At 38.5% G+C, this 19550-nt stretch overlaps 1 protein-coding gene and 1 long non-coding RNA gene across 4 annotated transcripts in view; one reads left to right on the top strand and one right to left on the bottom strand.

The window, feature by feature from the left end:
- Positions 1-19550, bottom strand: part of LOC115857176 (uncharacterized) — a 190033-nt gene that overhangs the window by 8200 nt on the left and 162283 nt on the right. The window contains exon 5 of the long non-coding RNA XR_009563945.1: positions 18527-18745. This is a non-coding gene — a long non-coding RNA (uncharacterized lncRNA). The remainder of the gene's footprint in view (positions 1-18526; positions 18746-19550) is intronic.
- SYNPO2 (synaptopodin 2) overlaps positions 1-19550 on the top strand; it is a 172367-nt gene that overhangs the window by 103354 nt on the left and 49463 nt on the right. The window lies entirely within an intron of this gene.

Here is a 19550-nt window from a genome sequence, read left to right as displayed (position 1 = left end):
GATTCCTGCCACTATGCATTTCGCTTTGGGGGAGGAGGGAAAGAATTTAGGCAGAAGAGGAAAGCTTCATGGAAGAGATAGTATTAGGATTGTGAGAGAGGGTGGGGTGGGGTGGAGGTGTTGGCATGAAGCTATAAAAGCACACGATTCTGCTTATTAGATTTTGGAGTCATCTAGGATTTGGTCAACTGCCCATGCTTGCTAAACACATTTTTCAGAAAGTATATATCAGCTAATTGGGGGAAATTACAAGGCCCTGAACTTGGCCTTAAATATATATAGGGTTTTTTTTGTTTTTTGTGTTTTTTTTGCGGTACGCGGGCCTCTCACTGCTGTGGCCTCTTCCGTTGCGGAGCACAGGCTCCGGACACGCAGGCCCAGCGACCATGGCTCACGGGCCCAGCCGCTCCGCGGCATGTGGGATCTTCCCGGACCGGGGCACGAACCCGCATCCCCTGCATCGGCAGGCAGACTCTCAACCACTGCGCCACCAGGGAAGCCCATATATAGATTTTTTTTTCCATATATAGATTTTTAATACCCACACCTCACTAGCTTGGTCATATTCTAAACTTTGCTGCCTTTGTGCTGTTCAAAAGTATGCATTTAGCAGGGTGCTCACAGATGAAGCATTCACTATTTGTATTGTTAGGACTGCTAAGTAGTGAAGGGCGTTTTAAAGGCATAACATGCCTTTTTGGTGATCCGACAAAAGAAAATTATGTTATCTTGTATATTTTATATATTATCCTATCTATTTGGAGATGAGAAAATTATTCAAGGAAACACAGAAATTCAAATCCTTGCTTCTTAGTAGCCAGAGGACTTTAGTAAACAAAAGTTTAAGCAAACGATCAAGCTTATATGTCTATGAACTGCTATCCTGTTTTAAATATCTTAATGTTTTAGTGCCTGCTTCAAAATTTACATCTTACAGAGAGAGCAACTTGGGAATTGCAGTCAGGCTCCTTAAGGTCTGCATTAGTCCCAGCTGTGTCACTGGCTGTGTAACCTTGACCAGCGATCCTAACCACTTTTGTCTCAATTATTCTCTGTGTAAAAAGCAGAGGATAGGCTGTGTTAAATTTCTTCAATCTCTCACTACTCTGGGAGTCTGTGAAGTATTATTCCAATAAATGGGTAAAATCCTGAGATTTTAACTTTTTGTTTCCTCCCTTCCTCCCTCTCTCCTTCCTTCATTTCTTTCCTTCTAACTTGTAGCAGAGTGTGAGGAAGACAGATTCTGGCTGAATGATAAGTTCAGTGAGATGCTGGCCACTTCCTGACACTGTGATCCTGGGCAAGCCACTTACTCTCTCAGAGACTTAGTTTCTTCTACAAAATAGACTTAATAGTCCTTGCCTCTCGGGGTTGTTGTGAGGGTTAGAAATAGTGTATGTATGGCAAATGGTTTAGCTGTGGTTATTGTTCTTACTAATTTACATGTCCGGATAGTAAGGAGATTAAACAAGTTTCCTGTTTGGGGGAAGACACAGTTTAGAAGTGGAGATAATGTGTTTTCTAATAATTAAAATAAAACTTAAATAGTGCCAGAAGATAAATTCAAAGTCTTTTTTTTTGGCGGTACGCTGGCCTCTCACTGTTGTGGCCTCTCCTGTTGCGGAGCACAGGCTCCGGACGCGCAGGCTCAGCGGCCATGGCTCACGGGCCCAGCCGCTCCGCGGCATGTGGGATCTTCCCGGACGGGGGCACGAACCCGTGTCCCCTGCATCGGCAGGCGGACTCTCAACCACTGTGCCACCAGGAAAGTCCCCAAAGTCATTTTTACTGAGTTCATAGACTGCAGATACTCCTGCCTGGAAGGTAAAGTGGGGTGATCAGGGGGAGGGCTCCATGAAGGAAGAGCAGCCATTTGGTCTGGGTTCTGAAGGAAAAATCAGATTTGAAAACAAGATGGACATTCTGGGAAACACAAGGTAGATTCTAAACACAGAGAAGAATTTCCTTCTAATCTACTACTATCTTCAAGCTTTTGCACTGTTGCCTGGTATTTTTAAAAGGTTTTGAAGTGGAGATATTAAATTCCACCATGTTCTGGCCTAAGAAGTTATTTTTCCTTCGAAGGATCTGGCAAGGGAAAAGTTAAAGAGCTTCGGAGAATGGCCTATTAACAGAAAGGAGCTCCAGAATCTGGGTCCACCTGGAGGAAAAGCCAGTCTCCTTTAATAAGCAAATGGGAGAGCACAGCCACAATGTGACGAGAGCCATCCATTATCACTCCATCAATCTCTCCTTCCAGGTAGCAAGGTTTAGTGACTTAATGAAGTGATAAGGAGCAAGAAACTGACACATACAGAGGCTAAGTCTAGAAGTAGGGGATGTCAGAGGTCATTCTCATTTTAATCTTTCTTTGCTTTTAATGTCAAAGACCTTGCTCAAAGGTGAGAACCCCAGAGTTAGGATTAATACCGAGTTATCTCCACTCTCCTTTTGGCATGTCTGAGAAAAGGAAGACTTCTTGATGACTGTCATATAAAACAGGAGACTGCAGAAGACACACACACACACACACACACACACACACACACACACACACGTAATGAAACCCCCAGGGATGGCCAACCTTAATAAAATAGCACGAGCTCATAGCTGCTCACATTACACAAGGTTCCCTTCTCGGCCCTGCAGTGTGGTGCTGAAATGCTGTTTAAAAATTTTTGCTGCTGCCTTCATACCATGGCCATATTTTGAAGCCTATGACTTCATCACTGTCTGAGTTGCCAGGGCTAGATGCCAGGAGAAAGGGGAAGGGAGGAGGAAAGGAGGGAGAGGAAGCAAAAGTTCAGCAAGTTGAACTTATTAAAACATTTAATTCCGCCTTTAGAATTCAATTATATCATTTGCACAGAGGGTCTGTGTCTTGTTCTTTTTCCCTTCTCCCCTCCCTCCCTCCCTTCCTTCTCTCTCAATGCTGCTGAGATATAAATCTAGAAAATCTCTAAGCACCAAAACTCTGAAGTCATTCATTGGGGCACAAGTCTCTTAGGTCTAAGGTTTGAAATGAGTGGAATGAAGTGGAATTTTCTTGAGCTCTCCATTGTAGAATATTTTTCCACACTGGTTTTCTTTCTACCCTCACACTTTCCTCTCAAGAGGTCAAAGGTCCTCCCATTTCATAACCACCATTTTTTCTCCTTGACTTTGTGCCCTATAGGGGGTGTCATTAATGTGTATCTAATGTGATGCATGTCCCTTGAAATTGTGCACCATCCTGCCCCTTCCATGTACAGCTAACGGAAGAATGGATCAATTGACAGGAAAAAGAAAAAGAAAAAGAAAATCCACTTCACCTCAAAATCTTAGAACACAGTCTTTTATAGATAAAACACAAGCACATTTATATATACTCATGTTTTGATACTGGTTGGTAGATTAAGGACAGATACCGAAATAAAAACAGCTCTTTAGTATTTTCCTTAGCTAGATACTCATTTTTCACTGAAGAATTAGGCAAGTGGCTAATCTTTCATGTCCATAAATCCCACGGATTATTTAATATCCTACAGTGGAATTTTGAGTAAATCAAGACAACTTTTATTTACACAAAGTTTAGATTCACAGGTTACTTGAATCCAGTATATCTTAGAACCAGAATATTAAAAATACAAAAATTTGGAAAAAAGCCATGATGCCTTTTTAAATTTAGTTTTTAATCTTTATCAAAGTTACATGCACCTAGTTTAAAGAGTCAAATATCTCTAAAGGATGTGATGAAAAACCATCAAGTCTAGATTTCCCAAAGGCAACATTTTTACCTTTGGTTGTTTTCCTTCTTATTTATAAAATACACACTTATTGTGCTGTTTCTTTATTTTTTTAGTTGTAAACATTATCCTTTTGCTCACCACTATAGAAAATGAAGATCATAGCTCTGTTATCCCTACCTACTCCCTGCCTCAAGCTCACATAATTCCCTTTGCCCCTGCTCCATCCTCCCGATATAACTGTATCATATTTTGATTGAATCAATATCCAGTGCTTATATTATGAAGTTAAGCCATATAGTATGCTATGAGTACTTTTTCCTTTCTTTCACAAATTTTTTCTCCTTAGAATTAACAGCCGTCATTTCTTTTCAGTTTTCTAAGTATTTATCATTAATTCACCCCCAAACTCTCTGCATCTAAGTAATCCTCCTGATATTTTCAAACGTATTAGGAACTCTATTAATATTGTCTGTTTTGGAGACATCCTTCCTACAGTCTTCTGATCTGTTCTAATTTGGAATGGTAGCTCTCTTTGCCAGGTATACACCTAATTCCTGGAATCTCCCTTAATCATACTGGAGATTCCCTTTCCTTTCTCTTGAGTCAATTCCCTATTTCCTAGACCCCATGTCTCCCTTTTTCTTCTTTTTCTTCCTCATTTTCATGGCATTCTTCTTCCAATTGCTTCCTAAGAAAGGGTGATGAGAGCTAAGTTTTTTGAGATCTAGTATTTTTGATATTATCTTTATTCTATCCTCAAACTTGATTGATAATTTATCTAGGTATAACATCTAGGCTGGAAATATTTTTCTCAGAATTGTGAAGGTATTAGTCTGTATTTTAGTTTCCAGTGTTGTTGTGAAGTCCAAAGCAATTCTGATTTTTTTAATCCCTTGTATGTAACTTTTTCTCTTGGAAACATAAGATTTTCTTATGAAATTTCAAATGATGTGCCTTGGTTTGGGCATATTTTCATCTGTTGCATGGGTCCTTTCAGTCTAGAAAACTTGTACTTCAATAATGGGAAATTTTCTTGAATTACTTATTTGATGATTTCTTTCATTCTTGTTTTCTCATTCTGAAATTTGTATTATTTATACATTGGACTATTAGTATCCATTGTGTAACTTAGCTTTTTTCTTCTATTTTCATCTCTTCGTCTTGCTATTTAAACCTGCTAGGTTCTAGGACCCTCTAGAAAATTTCTTCAACATTATCTTACAAATTCTCTACTAAACTATTCATTTCTGCTGAGATATTTTTAATTGCCAAGAGTCTTTCTCATTCTTTTCTGTACCATCTTGTTTCTGTTTCATGAATTTCATATCACTCTGGAGATATTAATGATAAGTTTTTTGATGTTTTCCTCTCCCAGCATAATTTCCATGTTTGCTTTTTGCTTGTTTTGGTTTCTTTTATAATAGAAGCTTTCCCTTAGATTAGAAGACCAATTTCTTGCTACCTGCTTACTGTAGGTGAGCAGGTGGGGCCGTTTCTTGGTGAAGCTCTAATATCTAATTAACAGGCTAATCAGAATCTCCTAATCTCCTTCTAGAAGGGTATAAAGTCCAGCTGCCAGAGTTCTGGGAGCCTGGATGGGAGCGTGGCTGGGGGCGGGGTTTGTCTTAAGATCTAGAAGTTAGGAACTTCCCTGGTGGCGCAGTGGTAAAGAATCTGCGCGCCAATGCAGGGAACACGGGTTGAGCCCTGGTCCAGGAAGATCCCACATGCCGTGGAGCAACTAAGCCCGTGCACCACAACTACTGAGCCTGTGCTCTAGAGCCCACGAGCCTAAACTACTGAGCCCTTGTGCCGCAACTACTGAAGCCTGTGTGCCTAGAGCCCGTGCTCCACAATAGGAGAAGTCACCGCGATGAGAAGCCTGCGCACTGCAATGAAGAGTAGCCCCCGCTCGCCGCAACTAGAGAAAGCCCGCACACAGCAATGAAGACCCAGCGCAGCCAAAAAAAAAAAAAGATCTAGAAGTTAATCTTTCACGTAAGCCTCTATTTTCCCTATGGTACACCCACCCTCAGCTGTGCCTGCTGTCCTGCAGGGTGAATAAAGGACATTTGCTTGACTTGGGGAATAGGAAAATGGTATTGGGAGGTTCTCATGTCTTTTTTTTAAACTAGCCTTGCTGTTTTCATCCCTACCCTCATCCTTACTTCAAGAGGGAACTGTTTCCACAAATTCCTGAGTCTTTAGGGAATTCTACAGAGCAAATTATGTTGCTTCTTGGCTTTCTCCATTTCTGACTTAGGAGTCAGTGTTCCCAGGTCTGCCAGTTTCTAGATCTATTAAAAATTACTTTTCTTTATAACCAAGGCAAGTTTTAAAATGGAAAATAAATATCTACCTTTGGAAAACAATATGTGCAGATAACATTGCTGAGAATAACCAAATAATTGTTTTGAAATAACATTAACACCAAGCTAGTCTAGGAACACATATCCAGTTGGAGCATTCAGCAAATATAATTATTATGTTCTACAAAGAGAATAAATTGTTTGATAGCAAAAAAAAAAAAAAAAAAATGCATTGGCCCACTGTCTATCTATGGAGGGAATCTGGGTTGACTGAGCTTTTAGCCAGAGTCTCTGGGGCACCAGAAAGGCAAAGATGTCGTCTTCCTTAGCAAGAAGAAGATCTGAGCTGAGGGGAAGGGGAAGCAGCAACCCACTCAGGCCACACTCACCCTGACGCTATCAGCAGTAAACAACACAAAACTTAAAGTTAAGGGCTTCCCTCGTGGCGCAGTGTTTGGGAGTCCGCCTGTCAATGCAGGGGACACAGATTTGAGCCCTGGTCTGGGAAGATCCCACATGCCATGGAGCAACTAAGCCCGAGCACCACAACTACTGAGTCTGCGCTCTTGAGCCCACGAGCCACAACTACTGAAGCCCGCGCGCCTAGAGCCCGTGCTCCGCAACAAGAGAAGCCACCGCAATGAGAAGCCTGCACACAACAACAAACAGTAGCCCCCGCTCTTTGTAACTGGAGAAAGCCCGCGCGCAGCAACAAAGACCCAATGCAGCCAAAAATAAATTAATTAATTAAAAAACAAAAAACTTTTTTTTTTTTTAAAAAAACAACTTCTTAAAGTTAAGACTGAACATGAAGGTGTGAAAGTTGATGTTCTAACCATTGCCTTTTTTTATACTTTACAATATATGAAGACAAAAGATTCTGATGAAGAAGTTGTTCAAGATGGAATCAGAGTGTTCATCAAAAAGGTAGCACAATGAATACTCTTAGGAGCAGAAGTGGACTACATAGGTCTTTTACTAGAATACAAATTATCCAGTAAATTTGTGTGCAATGACCCAAATATCACAGAAATTTCTGGCTGTGAAGAAAGTTTTAATATCTGAAATTCCAGGACTATTTCTTTGGCTGTAAGCTCTAGGAATGCTCATGGAAGCCTTAGGATATACTTAGAGAAATCATATGACTGCCCAGTTCTTAGGCAGTTTTACAAGGAAAATAAAGGAATGTGTTTTGGGAAAAAATATGACCACCTCACAATCTGACATACTTATTCTATCAAAAAATGTCAATATCAAAGGAGAAACTAATAAATTAAAGACCTACTGAACATCACTAATATCTGTATATAAAACAATAAATTGAATTTTAGGTAATCCCCCCAAAACAAGATTGTTGTTTATTTTTTAATTTTCTTTATAATACTTGTAATATTTTATTTTGTAACAGATACATCTGCTCCATTATGTTAATAGCTTTTCCATTTAGCTATGAGAGCTAGGGTAATCTGCTGTAGCCAGCGTATTACAACACACAGACACTGTTTCCCTAATTACCATTTGTCTTTCAATCTACATTTATTATCTACCAGGCTTTCCTTTACTGTATGCTTATAACAATTTTTGTGGCCACCTACATTAGTTCATATTTCTTCTGGTCCCCTTGATATCTTGCCTTGTTGCTTCACCATTTTAATGTTTTTTAATTGCATTTGTGGGCTTCTAAGGCTAATAGACATCACATTAGGAAGTGCATTTGGCTTTTTGTACCAGGTAGAAAGATGTCATGTCTACTGTCAAGCGGCTTATAGACATTTCTCTTCACACACACACACACACACACACACACACACACACACACGAAAAAAGAGATAAGGAGGACCCAGAAAATTCCTAATACAAACCAAAAACCCAAAGGTATATGAGAAGGCACACGCCTATTTTATTGGGTTGGCCAAAAGGTTCGTTCAGTTCTTTCCATAAGATGGCTCTACTAGTGCTTAGTTGTCTTAATTTATTCAAAACAATTTTGTTAGACTGTATTGTGACAGCTGTCATATCAGTGTGCATTTTAAAAAAAAACATCAAAATTGGCGAATTTCTGTGTAGCCATTTTAATATTGAAGATGGAAGGAAAAAAGCAACATTTTCGGCATATTATGCTTTATTATATCAAGAAAGGTAAAAACGCAAAAAAAGATTTGTGCAGTGTACGGAGAAGGTGCTGAGACTGATCGAATGTGTCAAAAGTAGTTTGCGAAGTTTCACGCTGGAGATTTCTCGCTGGACGATGCTCCACGGTCAGGTAGACCAGTTGAAGTTGACAGCAATCAAATCGAGATATTGAGAACAGTCAATGTTATATCACGCGAGAGATAGCCGACATACTCAAAATATCCAGTCAAACACTGAAAATCATTTGCACCAGCTTGGTTATATTCATCGCTTTGATGTTTAGGTTCCACATAAGTTAAGCGAAAAAAACCTTCTTGACCATATTTCCGCATGTGATTCTCTACTTAAACGTAACAAAAACGTTCCATTTTTAAAACAAATTGTGATGGGTGATGAAAAGTGGGTGCTGTACAATAATGTGGAACGGAAGAGATTGTGGGGCAAGCAAAATGAACCACCACCAACCACACCAAATGCCGATATTCATCCAAAGAAGGTGATGTTGTGTATATTGTGGGATTGCAAGAGAGTACTTTATTATGAACTCCTTCCGGAAAACCAAATGATTAATTCCAACAAGTACTGCTCCCAATTAGACCAACTGAAAGCAGCACTCGACGAAAAGCATCTGGAATTAGTCAAGAGAAAACGCATACTCTTCCATCAGGATACCGCAAGACCGTATGTTTCTTTGATGACTAGGCAAGAACAGTTACAGCTTGGCTGGGATGTTCTGATTCATCCGCCATATTAACCAGACACTGCACCTTCGGATTTCCGTTTATTTCAGTCTTTACAAAATTCTCTTAATGGAAAAAATTTCAATTCCCTGGAAGACTGTAAAAGGCACCTGGAACAGTTCTTTGTTCAAAAAGATAAATTTTGGGAAGATGGAATTATGAAGTTGCCTGAAAAATGGGAGAAGGTAGTGGAACAAAACAGTGAATATATTTTTCAATAAAGCTCTGCGAAAATGAAAAATGTGTCTTTTATTTTACTTAAAAACAGAAGGAACTTTTTGGCCAATCCAATACTAGTAACTTTTTTTTTCCCACACACACACAGTATTTTATTTTTACAAGAGATAAATAAACTAACACCAAGCATTGTAAATGGATGACCACAATAAAAGCAACAATGATTGCATTCACCAAACACGAAACATACTCATACTACGTCATAATACTGACATTCAGTCCAGTAATCCTCCACTGTAACAGCTCTTTTACTTTGCAGTGAAAATTGATTTGTATATTTTTTGCCTGAATCCTTGTGGGATTTTTTTTTTTTAATTCAAACAGAAAGCCACAAAAATTATAATCATCCTCATCAGTTCACTCAGTCCCATGTAATTAATTTTTTTAATCTTGAGCTTTTGTTAGCACTTTTATGAATTCATCAGTTTTCCATTGGAGTTCTGAAAATGACTATTCATTCAGTTCAGCAGTATAGTCAGTTACCAGAAACCTGTACTTGTCAGAGTCTTTTCCATGAATTCCTTGAAGATGAAACGCTTTTATAAGAACATATTTGCAAAAGCATCAGAGTACACCCAGAACTGTATGTAAATGACAAAAGACTTAAAAGTGACCATGGTTAAAGATTTGATGAAAGTTCATAATAATGCAATTGACAAGGAAATTTAGTTATTTCTGAGATATACATTTTAAAGTAATAATTAGAATTATGACTTATAACATTATACCAGAACATATAAGAATTTTAGAAATTTCATGTAATGTCTGAAACATTTATATTAACATATTTCCATACAAATAACCCAAAGAAAGTTTAGTATTAGTTTTTGTTTGTTTGTTTGTTTTATACTGCATGTTCTTATTAGTTATCCATTTTATACACATCAGTGTATACATGTCAATCCCAATAGCCCAATTCATCCCACCCCTCACCCCCCAACCGCTGCTTTCCCCCCTTTGTGTCCAAACATTTGTTCTCTACATCTGTGTCTCAACTTCTGCCCTGCATACCGGCTCATCGGTACCATTTTTCTAGGTTCCACATATATGTGTTAATATACGATATTTGTTTTCCTCTTTCTGACTTACTTCACTCTGTACAACAGTCTCTAGATTCATCCACGTCTCTACAAATGACCCAATTTCATTCCTTCTTATGGCTGAGTAATATTCCATTGTATATATGTGCCACATCTTCTTTATCCATTCGTCTGTCGATGGACATTTAGGTTGCTTCCATGACCTGGCTATTGTAAATAGTGCTGCAATGAACATTGGGGTGCATGTGTCTTTTTGAATTATGGGTATATGCCCAGTAGTGGAATTGCTGGGTCATATGGTAATTCTATTTTTAGTTTTTTGAGGAATCTCCATACTGTTCTCCATAGTGGCTGTATCAATTTACATTCCCACCAACAGTGCAAGAGGGTTCCCTTTTCTCCACACCCTCTCCAGCATTTGTTGTTTGTAGATTTTCTGATGATGCCCATTCTAACTGGTGTGAGGTGATATCTCATTGTAGTTTTCATTTGCATTTCTCTGATAATTAGAGATGTTGAGCACCTTTTCATTTGCTTCTTGGCCATCTTCTTTGGAGAAATGTCTATTTAGGTCTTCTGCCCATTTTTGGATTGGGTTGTTTGTTATTTTGATATTGAGCTGCATGAGCTGTTTATGTATTTTGGAGATTAATCCTTTGCCCGTTGATTCGTTTGCAAATATTTTCTCCCATTCTGAGGGTTGTCTTTTTGTCTTGTTTGTAGTTTCCTTTGCTTTGCAAAAGCTTTTGTTTCATTAGGTCCCATTTGTTTATTTTTGTTTTTATTTCCATTTCTCTAGGAGGTGGATCAGAAAAGATCTTGCTGTGATTTATGTCAAAGAGTGTTCTTCCTATGTTTTCCTCTAAGAGTTTTATAGTGTCCAGTCTTACATTTAGGTCTCTAATCCATTTTGAGTTTATTTTTGTATGTGGTGTTAGGGAGTGTTCTAATTTCATTCTTTTAGATGTAGCTGTCCAGTTTTCCCAGCACCACTTATTGAAGAGACTGTCTTTTCTCCATTGTATATCCTTGCCTCCTTTGTCATAGATTAGTTGACCATAGGTGCGTGGGTTTATCTCTGAGCTTTCTATCCTGTTCCATTGATCTATATTTCTGTTTTTGTCCCAGTACCATGTTGTCTTGATTACTGTAGCTTTGTAGTACAGTCTGAAGTAAGGGAGTCTGATTCCTCCAGCTCCGTTGTTTGCCCTCAAGACTGCTTTGGCTATTAGGGGTCTTTTGTGTCTCCATACAAATTTTAAGATTTTTTGTTCTAGTTCCATAAAAAATGCCATTGGTAACTTGATAGGGATTGCATTGACTCTGTAGATTGCTTTGGATAGTATAGTCATTTTCACAATATTGATTCTTCCAATCCAAGAACATTGTATATATCTCCATCTGTTGGTATCATCTTTAATTTCTTTCATCAGTGTCTTATAGTTTTCTGCATACAGATCTTTTGTCTCCCTAGGTAGGTTTATTCCTAGGTATTTTATTCTTTTTGTTGCAATGGTAAATGGGAGTGTTTCCTTAATTTCTCTTCCAGATTTTTCATCATTAGTGTATAGGAATGCAAGAGATTTCTGTGCATTCATTTTGTATCCTGCAACTTTACCAAATTCATTGATTAGGTCTAGTAGTTTTCTGGTGCCATCTTAGGATTCTCTATGTATAGAGAATGTCATCTTCAAACACTGACAGTTTTACTTCTTCTTTTACAATTTGTATTCCTTTTACTTCTTTTTCTTCTCTGATTGCCATGGCTAGGACTTCCAAAACTATGTTGAGGAACCTCCATACTGTTCTCCATAGAGGCTGTATCAATTTACATTCCCCAAACTTCCAAAACTATGTTGGACTTCCAAAACTATGTTGAATAATAGTGGCGAGAGTGGACATTCTTGTCTTGTTCCTGATCTTAGAGGAAATGCTTTCAGTTTTTCACCATTGAGAATGATGTTTGTTGTGGGTTTGTCATATATGGCCTTTATTATGTTGACGTAGGTTCCCTCTATGCCCACTTTCTGGAGGCCTTTATTATGTTGACGTAAGTTCCCTCTATGCCCACTTTCATAAATGGGTGTTGAATTTTGTCAAAAGCTTTTTCTGCATCTATTGAGATGATCATATGGTTTTTATTCTTCATTTTGTTAATATGGTATATCACATTGATTTGTGTATATTGAAGAATCCTTGCATCCCTGGGATAAATCCCACTTGATCATAGTGTATGATCCTTTTAATGTGTTGTTAGATTCTGTTTGCTAATATTTTGTCGAGGATTTTTGCATCTATATTCATCAGTGATATTGGTCTGTAATTTTCTTTTTTTGTAGTATCTTTGTCTGGTTTTGGTATCAGGGTGATGATGGTCTCATAGAATGCATTTGGGAGTGTTCCTTCCTCTGCAATTTCTTGGAAGAGTTTGAGAAGGATGGGTGTTAGCTCTTCTCTAAATATTTGACTAAAATTCACCAGTGAAGTCTTCTGGTCCTGGACTTTTGTTCGTTGGAAGAATTTAATCACAGTTTCAATTTCATTACTTGTGATTTGTCTCTTCATATTTTCTATATCCTCCTGGTTCAGTCTTGGAAGGTTATAGCTTTCTAAGAATTTGTCCATTTCTTCCATGTTGTCCATTTTATTGGCATAGAGTTGCCTGTAGTAGTCTCTTAGGATGCTTTGTCTTTCTGTGGTGTCCATTGTAACTTCTCCTTTTTCATTTCTAATTTTATTGATCTGAATCCTCTCCCTCTTTTTCTTGGTGAGTCTGGCTAATGGTGTATCAATTTTGTTTATCTTCTCCAAGGACCGGCTTTTAGTTTTATTGATCTTTGCTATTGTTTTCTTTGTTTCTATTTCATTTATTTCTGCTCTGATCTTTATGATTTCTGCTAACTTTGGGCTTTGTTTTTCTTTCTCTAGTTCCTTTAGGTGTAAGGTTAGATTGTTTGAGATTTTTCTTGTTTCTTGAGGTAGGTTTGTATTGCTATAAACTTCCCTCTTAGAACTGCTTTTGCTACATCCCATAGATTTTGGATCATAGTGTTTCCGTTGTCATTTGTCTCTAGGTAGTTTCTGATTTCCTCTTTGATTTCTTCAGTGATCTCTTGGTTATTTAGTAATGTATTGTTTAGCCTCCATGTGTTTGTGTTTTTTACAGTGTATATATGGGTCTTGTTTTTGTATCCATTCAGCAATCCTGTATCTTTTGGTTGGAGCATTTAACCCACTCATGTTTAAGGTAATTATCAATATGTATGTTCCTATTACCATTTTCTTAATTGTTTTGGGTTTGTTTTTGTAGGTCCTTTTCTTCTCTTGTGTTAGAGAAGTTCCTTTAGCATTTGTTGTAGAGCTGGTTTGGTGGTGCTGAATTCTCTCAGCTTTTGCTGTCTGTAAAGCTTTTGATTTCTCCATCGGATCTGAACGAGATCCTTGCTGGGTAGAGTAATCTTGGTTGTAGGTTATTCCCTTTCATCACTTTAAATATGTCATGTCACCCCCTTCTGGCTTGTAGAGTTTCTGCTGAGAAATCAGCTGTTAACCTTATGGGAGTTCCCTTGTATGTTATTTGTTGTTTTTCCCTTGCTGCTTTCAATAATTTTTCTTTGTCTTAATTTTTGCCAATTTGATTACTATGTGTCTCGGTGTGTTTCTCCTTGGGTTTATCCCGTATGGGACTCTGCGCTTCCTGGACTTGGGTGGCTATTTCCTTTCCCATGTTAGGGAAGTTTTCAACTATAATCTCTTCAAATATTTTCTCGGGTCCTTTCTGTCTCTCTTCTCCTTCTGGGACCCCTATAATGCGAATGTTTTCGCATTTAATGTCCCAGAGGTCTCTTAGGCTGTCTTCATTTCTTTTCATTCTTTTTTCTTTATTCTGTTCCACAGCAGTGAATTCCACCATTCTGTCTTCCAGGTCACTTATCTGTTCTTCTGCCTCTGTTATTCTACTATTGATTCCTTCTAGTGTAGTTTTCATTTCCGCTATTGTATTGTTCATCTCTGTTTGTTTGTTCTTTAATTCTTCTAGGTCTTTGTTAAACATTTCTTGCATCTTCTTTTTTTTTTTTTTTTTTTTACAGCTTTATTGGAGTATAATTGCTTCACAATGATGTGTTAGTTTCTGTTCTTGCATCTTCTTGATCTTTGCCTCCATTCTTTTTCTGAGGTCCTGGATCATCTTCACTATCATTATTCTGAATTCTTTTCTGGAAGGTTGCCTGTCTCCGCTTCATTTAGTTGTTTTTCTGGGGTTTTATCCTGTTCCTTCATCTGGTACATAGCCCTCTGCCTTTTCATCTTGTCTATCTTTCTGTGAATGTGGTTTTTGTTCCACAGGCTACAGGAATGTAGTTCTTGCTTCTGCTGTCTGCCCCCTGGTGGATCTAGTAACGTTTTTTTTAAATGGAGGGCATGGGGTGAAAAGGGTCATAGTAAAATGTTAAAAAACTGAAAGTAATACCGTTTTATCTGAGAGGTTGGCTTTTTTTTTTTTTTTTTTTGAGGTTGGCTTTTAAATTATTGAACAACAGAGACTGAATAAAGAACTTAGATTTATATATAAGCCCTATATGACACAAGCCAGAATCTAGATTTCATAATATGGTCATCATTTTCTTAGCAAATAATTACAGTCTTCGGAATCAAATCCACAATTCAGTTTGGACTCTATAAAGCACAGCACAGTATTGTACTTATCACCAGTGTCAGGCTCCCTGTGGCCTGGGTCTTCTTCATGTTTCTATCTTAGCTCTTAATGCAGGAGTGTCAATTCATATTTCCTCCAATTATATTTTCCTATTTTAATATGGATTTCAATTTTTTTTTTTTTTTTTTTTTTTTTTTTTTGCGGTACACAGGCCTCTCACTGTTGTGGCCTCTCCTGTTGTGGCGCACAGGCTCTGGATGCACAGGCTCAGCGGCCATGGCTCACAGGCCCAGCCGCTCCGCGGCATGTGGGATCCTCCTGGATTGAGGCACGAACCCATGTCCCCTGCATCGGCAGGCGGACTCTCAACCACTGCGCCACCAGGGAAGCCCTCAATTTTTTAAACACTGATTTGGGGGAACAGACAGAACATCTGGCTTATATACTTATATGCTAATAACATCGTCTTATACTTTTGCTGTGTATATTTTGTTTCAACGACTATAGACATGTCAAATATAAGTGTGTTAATAAAGGAATCTGTGAGAATGGATCTTAAATGTAGGCTCAAGCATAAGATACCTCTTTTCACACCATTGTAAATGACAAGTAGATTGAGTCCATCAACTATAATTGTAGTCCATGGAGAATTTATAAGAGACATCATTATGAGAGAGAGAGAGAGAAAGAGGTGGGGGGGTAGAGATTGGCAGGGAGAAGGAGGAGGGGAAGGGGAGGAGGGGATAGAGGAAAGGGAGAGAGGGGAGAGGAAGGACGGACAAATAAATGAAAGAAATTGGTGGCTAAATTCTGCAGCAGATAATGCAACAGCTTTCCACTTCTGAGAGCTTTGCTCAGGAACTCTGCCATAAAAATCTTCATATGTTTCAGAGTACAGTACCTTGCATATACTACATGCTTAATACATAATTTGTTGTTGGATGAAATCAATCCTCGTGGGTTTAGTGCCCCTCTCACTCTGGATCCTGATGATTCTCTGTGGTTATCAAGGCATGTCATATAACCAGCCTTTTAAGATTTAGGTTCAATTGCCAAGTTCTTCCTGGTCTCCGGAGTTAGCCTGGGGAAGGCAAGCCCAGAGCAGTACCCGCTCCTGGAGACAGTACTTGGTGAATGGTTGAATGCCTTCAAAATGGAGGCTTTTTATTTCTCTCTAAAGCAAACTCTGAATGAAAGCGAGTCTTAACAAATACAAATGTGATCAAACAGTAACAGAGATGTTGTGTTACTATGAAAGATAGTGCCAAACCATTTCATTTGAAAAAAGTAGTGATGTGATATTTTCATTCAAATCCAAATTGTTTCATGGGAAGAGGAGGAGACAATATTGCTTAAATTTTCTTTTACAAACAATTTGTAAAAGTAGTAAAGTCCTTGTCTGAAGAAATTAATACGGTTTATTTTTTCCTTTAAAAGTATAATTTATAGAGGATGTTGTGTAGTGTGCTTGAGTTATACCAAGTGCTTTTATACTGAACTTCAACTCATTAAAATACTTAAATATATTTATCTGCCATTTGACTATTCCATTTCCTTCAAATATTAGAAGATGCTATATTATGCTCAACTAATTTAATTAATGTGGAGATCATTTTTCCTATAAAACAAGGCTTGATAATGCCATTTCTTTGCTTCAGGTTTATGTAATAATAGAGAAGAAATGAAAATTTCATCATATTTAGTTTCAAATGAAAATCAAGAACAAATGGGAATTCCTTGTCTTCAGCATGTTAAATTTTATGACCAGCTAGAGAATAAAAGTTATATTGAGAGTTGAAGTAAATCAAAGTTTGAATGTGTTGTTATATTTGCATTATACATTTAGCACAAGTACTGTCAAATGGTACTTGGAGTTTTTATATGGCTGCAGGCTACATAGAATAGTTTTGAAGAGCTAGTTAGTTGCCTGCATGATCTGCTTAGGGATAAAATGTGGATTATAATTTTCCCCATAGGCGGCCTTTAGCAGCATTCTAGCTTATATTATGTTCACCACTTCTAATCCAGAAAGTCTTGACTTTGGATCATGTTTGTTTTCAGAACCATAAAAATTATATAGTTAAAATAAAAGAATGTGCAAAAAAAAACCACTTAATGATCATAAACTCATCTTCTAGTCTCCTTGAAAAGTATGGTTATTTGAAGCTCAAAAGAGTTAATAACATAATCGCTTGGAAGAAAGTCATTCAATGAAGATCTGCCTTTTCGTCTCACACACAGACAGACAGACAGACAGACACACACACACACACACACACACACACACACACAGAAAAATGGTTGGCCCCTAACGTATTTCCCTAAAGTATTCTATAGAAAATAACACCAGGTTGTGTCAAAGAACAGGCCTCAGGGTTCCCTGGGAAGTTTGTTAAAAATGCAGATACATAGGTCCCAGCCCCCAAGATTTGGTTTTTGTGGAAGAAAAGGGAATAAAAACTGGATTTCTGCATTTTGAAAGTCCTCTCCATAGAGTCTGATGTTCCCAAAGGTTATAAACCACTGTCCTAGAAGGCCATCACTGGTTGACAAGCCTTTGGAACAGCACAGTCTTGAACCCTAATGTGTATATGAATCACCAGGGGATCTTAAAATGCAGACTGTGGTTCGTCTGGGTTGGGGGCTGGAATTCTGTGGTTCTAACATGTCCCCAGGTGGTTCCAATGCTGTTTGAATAGCAAAGATGGGATTTTCCTAGCCATTTTGTAGGTGAGCTAACAGGCATTTGTTTTGAAGTGCTCTACAAGAAACTGCAGTATTAATAGGAGGCAGCATTGCATTGTGAAAAGATAGTTCATCCAACAAGCACTGACTGAGAATTTGCTGCATGCTAGGTTCTTAGGCCTTTGTGTTTCTGACTCCCCTTGACCTTTCCTCATGAGGCTAATATTTATGTGTCCTTTAGAAAATCTTCTCTCATCCAGTAATCCTTGGCTGTGACACTGCAGTGTGCTCCCCCTGCATATTGCGTTAACTTTAATCATAGCAGTTGTCACATTGGGTTACACTTATCTACTTTCTTATCTATCTTAGAATATAAAGCTCTTGAGGCCAATACTCATGATTGTACTTCAGACCTCAGAACTCTGTCTATGAAAGACAATCAGTGAATATGTAGGATTATTACTTAACTAATTAATTAAATAAGGTAACATAAGCAAAGCCTCAAGCTCCAACTCTATTTCCTTTGTAAATTCAACACTGACCTCCAGCTAGGTAAAAAGTGAGAGTAGCTGAGGGTTCTTGCCTGCCTCTGGAAGGCTCTCCTTGGCTGGTTCTGACCCAGAATTTTTTGGCAAGGTGATGACATTCATGTAGGCTCTCCTTAATCAGAAATAAATAGGAAAATAATTGGTCAATCCCAGCAAGGAGCATGACTGGTTTTAAAATGCATCAACAGAACACTTACATGGACACAGAGGGCACTTGGCATGACCCTGATTTCCCTTCCTGAAGTACGGGATTTGGCAATCCACTTCCATAGCCTACCCAGCTTACATGGAGCTTCCAAGGCAGACAGAGCACATAGGAACTGCAACAGCACCTGTGGTAGTGCCTCAGCTCCAGCGCCTCACACTGCTTCTGCTCATGTGCTTATCTCCATAAAGTGCAACCAAACCCACATAAAGTTTTATGTTTTACTGGTTACCTGTGACCTTACCTCTTATGGGGCCAGGAGACTGATGGTGAAACGGAGTGATTTGCAGGAGCAGCTGCAGAGCTGCTTATTGAGTCATGGTGTGGCCATCCCCTTTGCTGGGGAAAACTCAGTTATCTCTGATGTCCAGTATTTGATAGGACCAATTCTCTTCCACAAATACACTGGGAATTTCCCATTAATCACATGATATTTTTGTAGTAATCTTAAACCTAGAAGAGACTACAAAGAAAGAATACATAGAAAATAGTATTTAGCACATATTTATTGCACGCCTATATTCGCAATACATACATTGGGTTATAAAAGGTACAAAGATCTTTGTATTGCAGTCACAGCTCTCAATGAGTTTCAACCAGCCAGTAGTTTGGAAACTGAATGGAAGTTATTTTTGACAGGAATAAAGATGCAGACTTAGAGAATGGACTTGAGGACACAGGGAATGGGAAGGGTAAGCTGGGACGAAGTGAGAGAGCGGCATGGACATATATACACTACCAAATGTAAAATAGATAGCTAGTGGGAAGCAGCCACATAGCTCAGGGAGATCAGCTTGGTGCTTTTTGACCACCTAGAGGGGTGGGATAGGGAGGGAGACGCAAGAGGGAGGGAATATGGGGATATATGTATATGTATAGCTGATTCACTTTGTTATAAAGCAGAAACTAACACACCACTGTAAAGCAATTATACTCCAATAAAGATGTTAAAAAAAAAAAAAAGCACCCTTGACACTCCAGCCCAATTAAGATTTTGTTCTCCCCTTTGTTCTCCTCTCTTCTGAGAATGTACTTGGAATCTGGGCTGAAACTGCTTGCTTCTCCTTTTCCTCAGATCACCAGAGTGATGTTTTATCTGAATTCATGGTTGTGGCATGCTCTCTTAGCACATGCTTTTAAAAGGTATCACTTCCTGGCTTCTGTCAGCCTTTCTTCCCTAGGCTGGACCTTACTCTTGTTTGTCTCTGAATTGCCTTTGATGAAATTTCCTCTTCTCAAACTCAGATACCCAAGAGGGCAAAGATGCA

This window comes from Globicephala melas, chromosome 5 (genome assembly GCF_963455315.2).
Source record: "Globicephala melas chromosome 5, mGloMel1.2, whole genome shotgun sequence".
Classification (NCBI taxonomy): domain Eukaryota; kingdom Metazoa; phylum Chordata; class Mammalia; order Artiodactyla; family Delphinidae; genus Globicephala; species Globicephala melas.
Note: the sequence above shows the minus strand (reverse complement) of the source record. Positions and strands in the feature narration are given on the sequence as shown.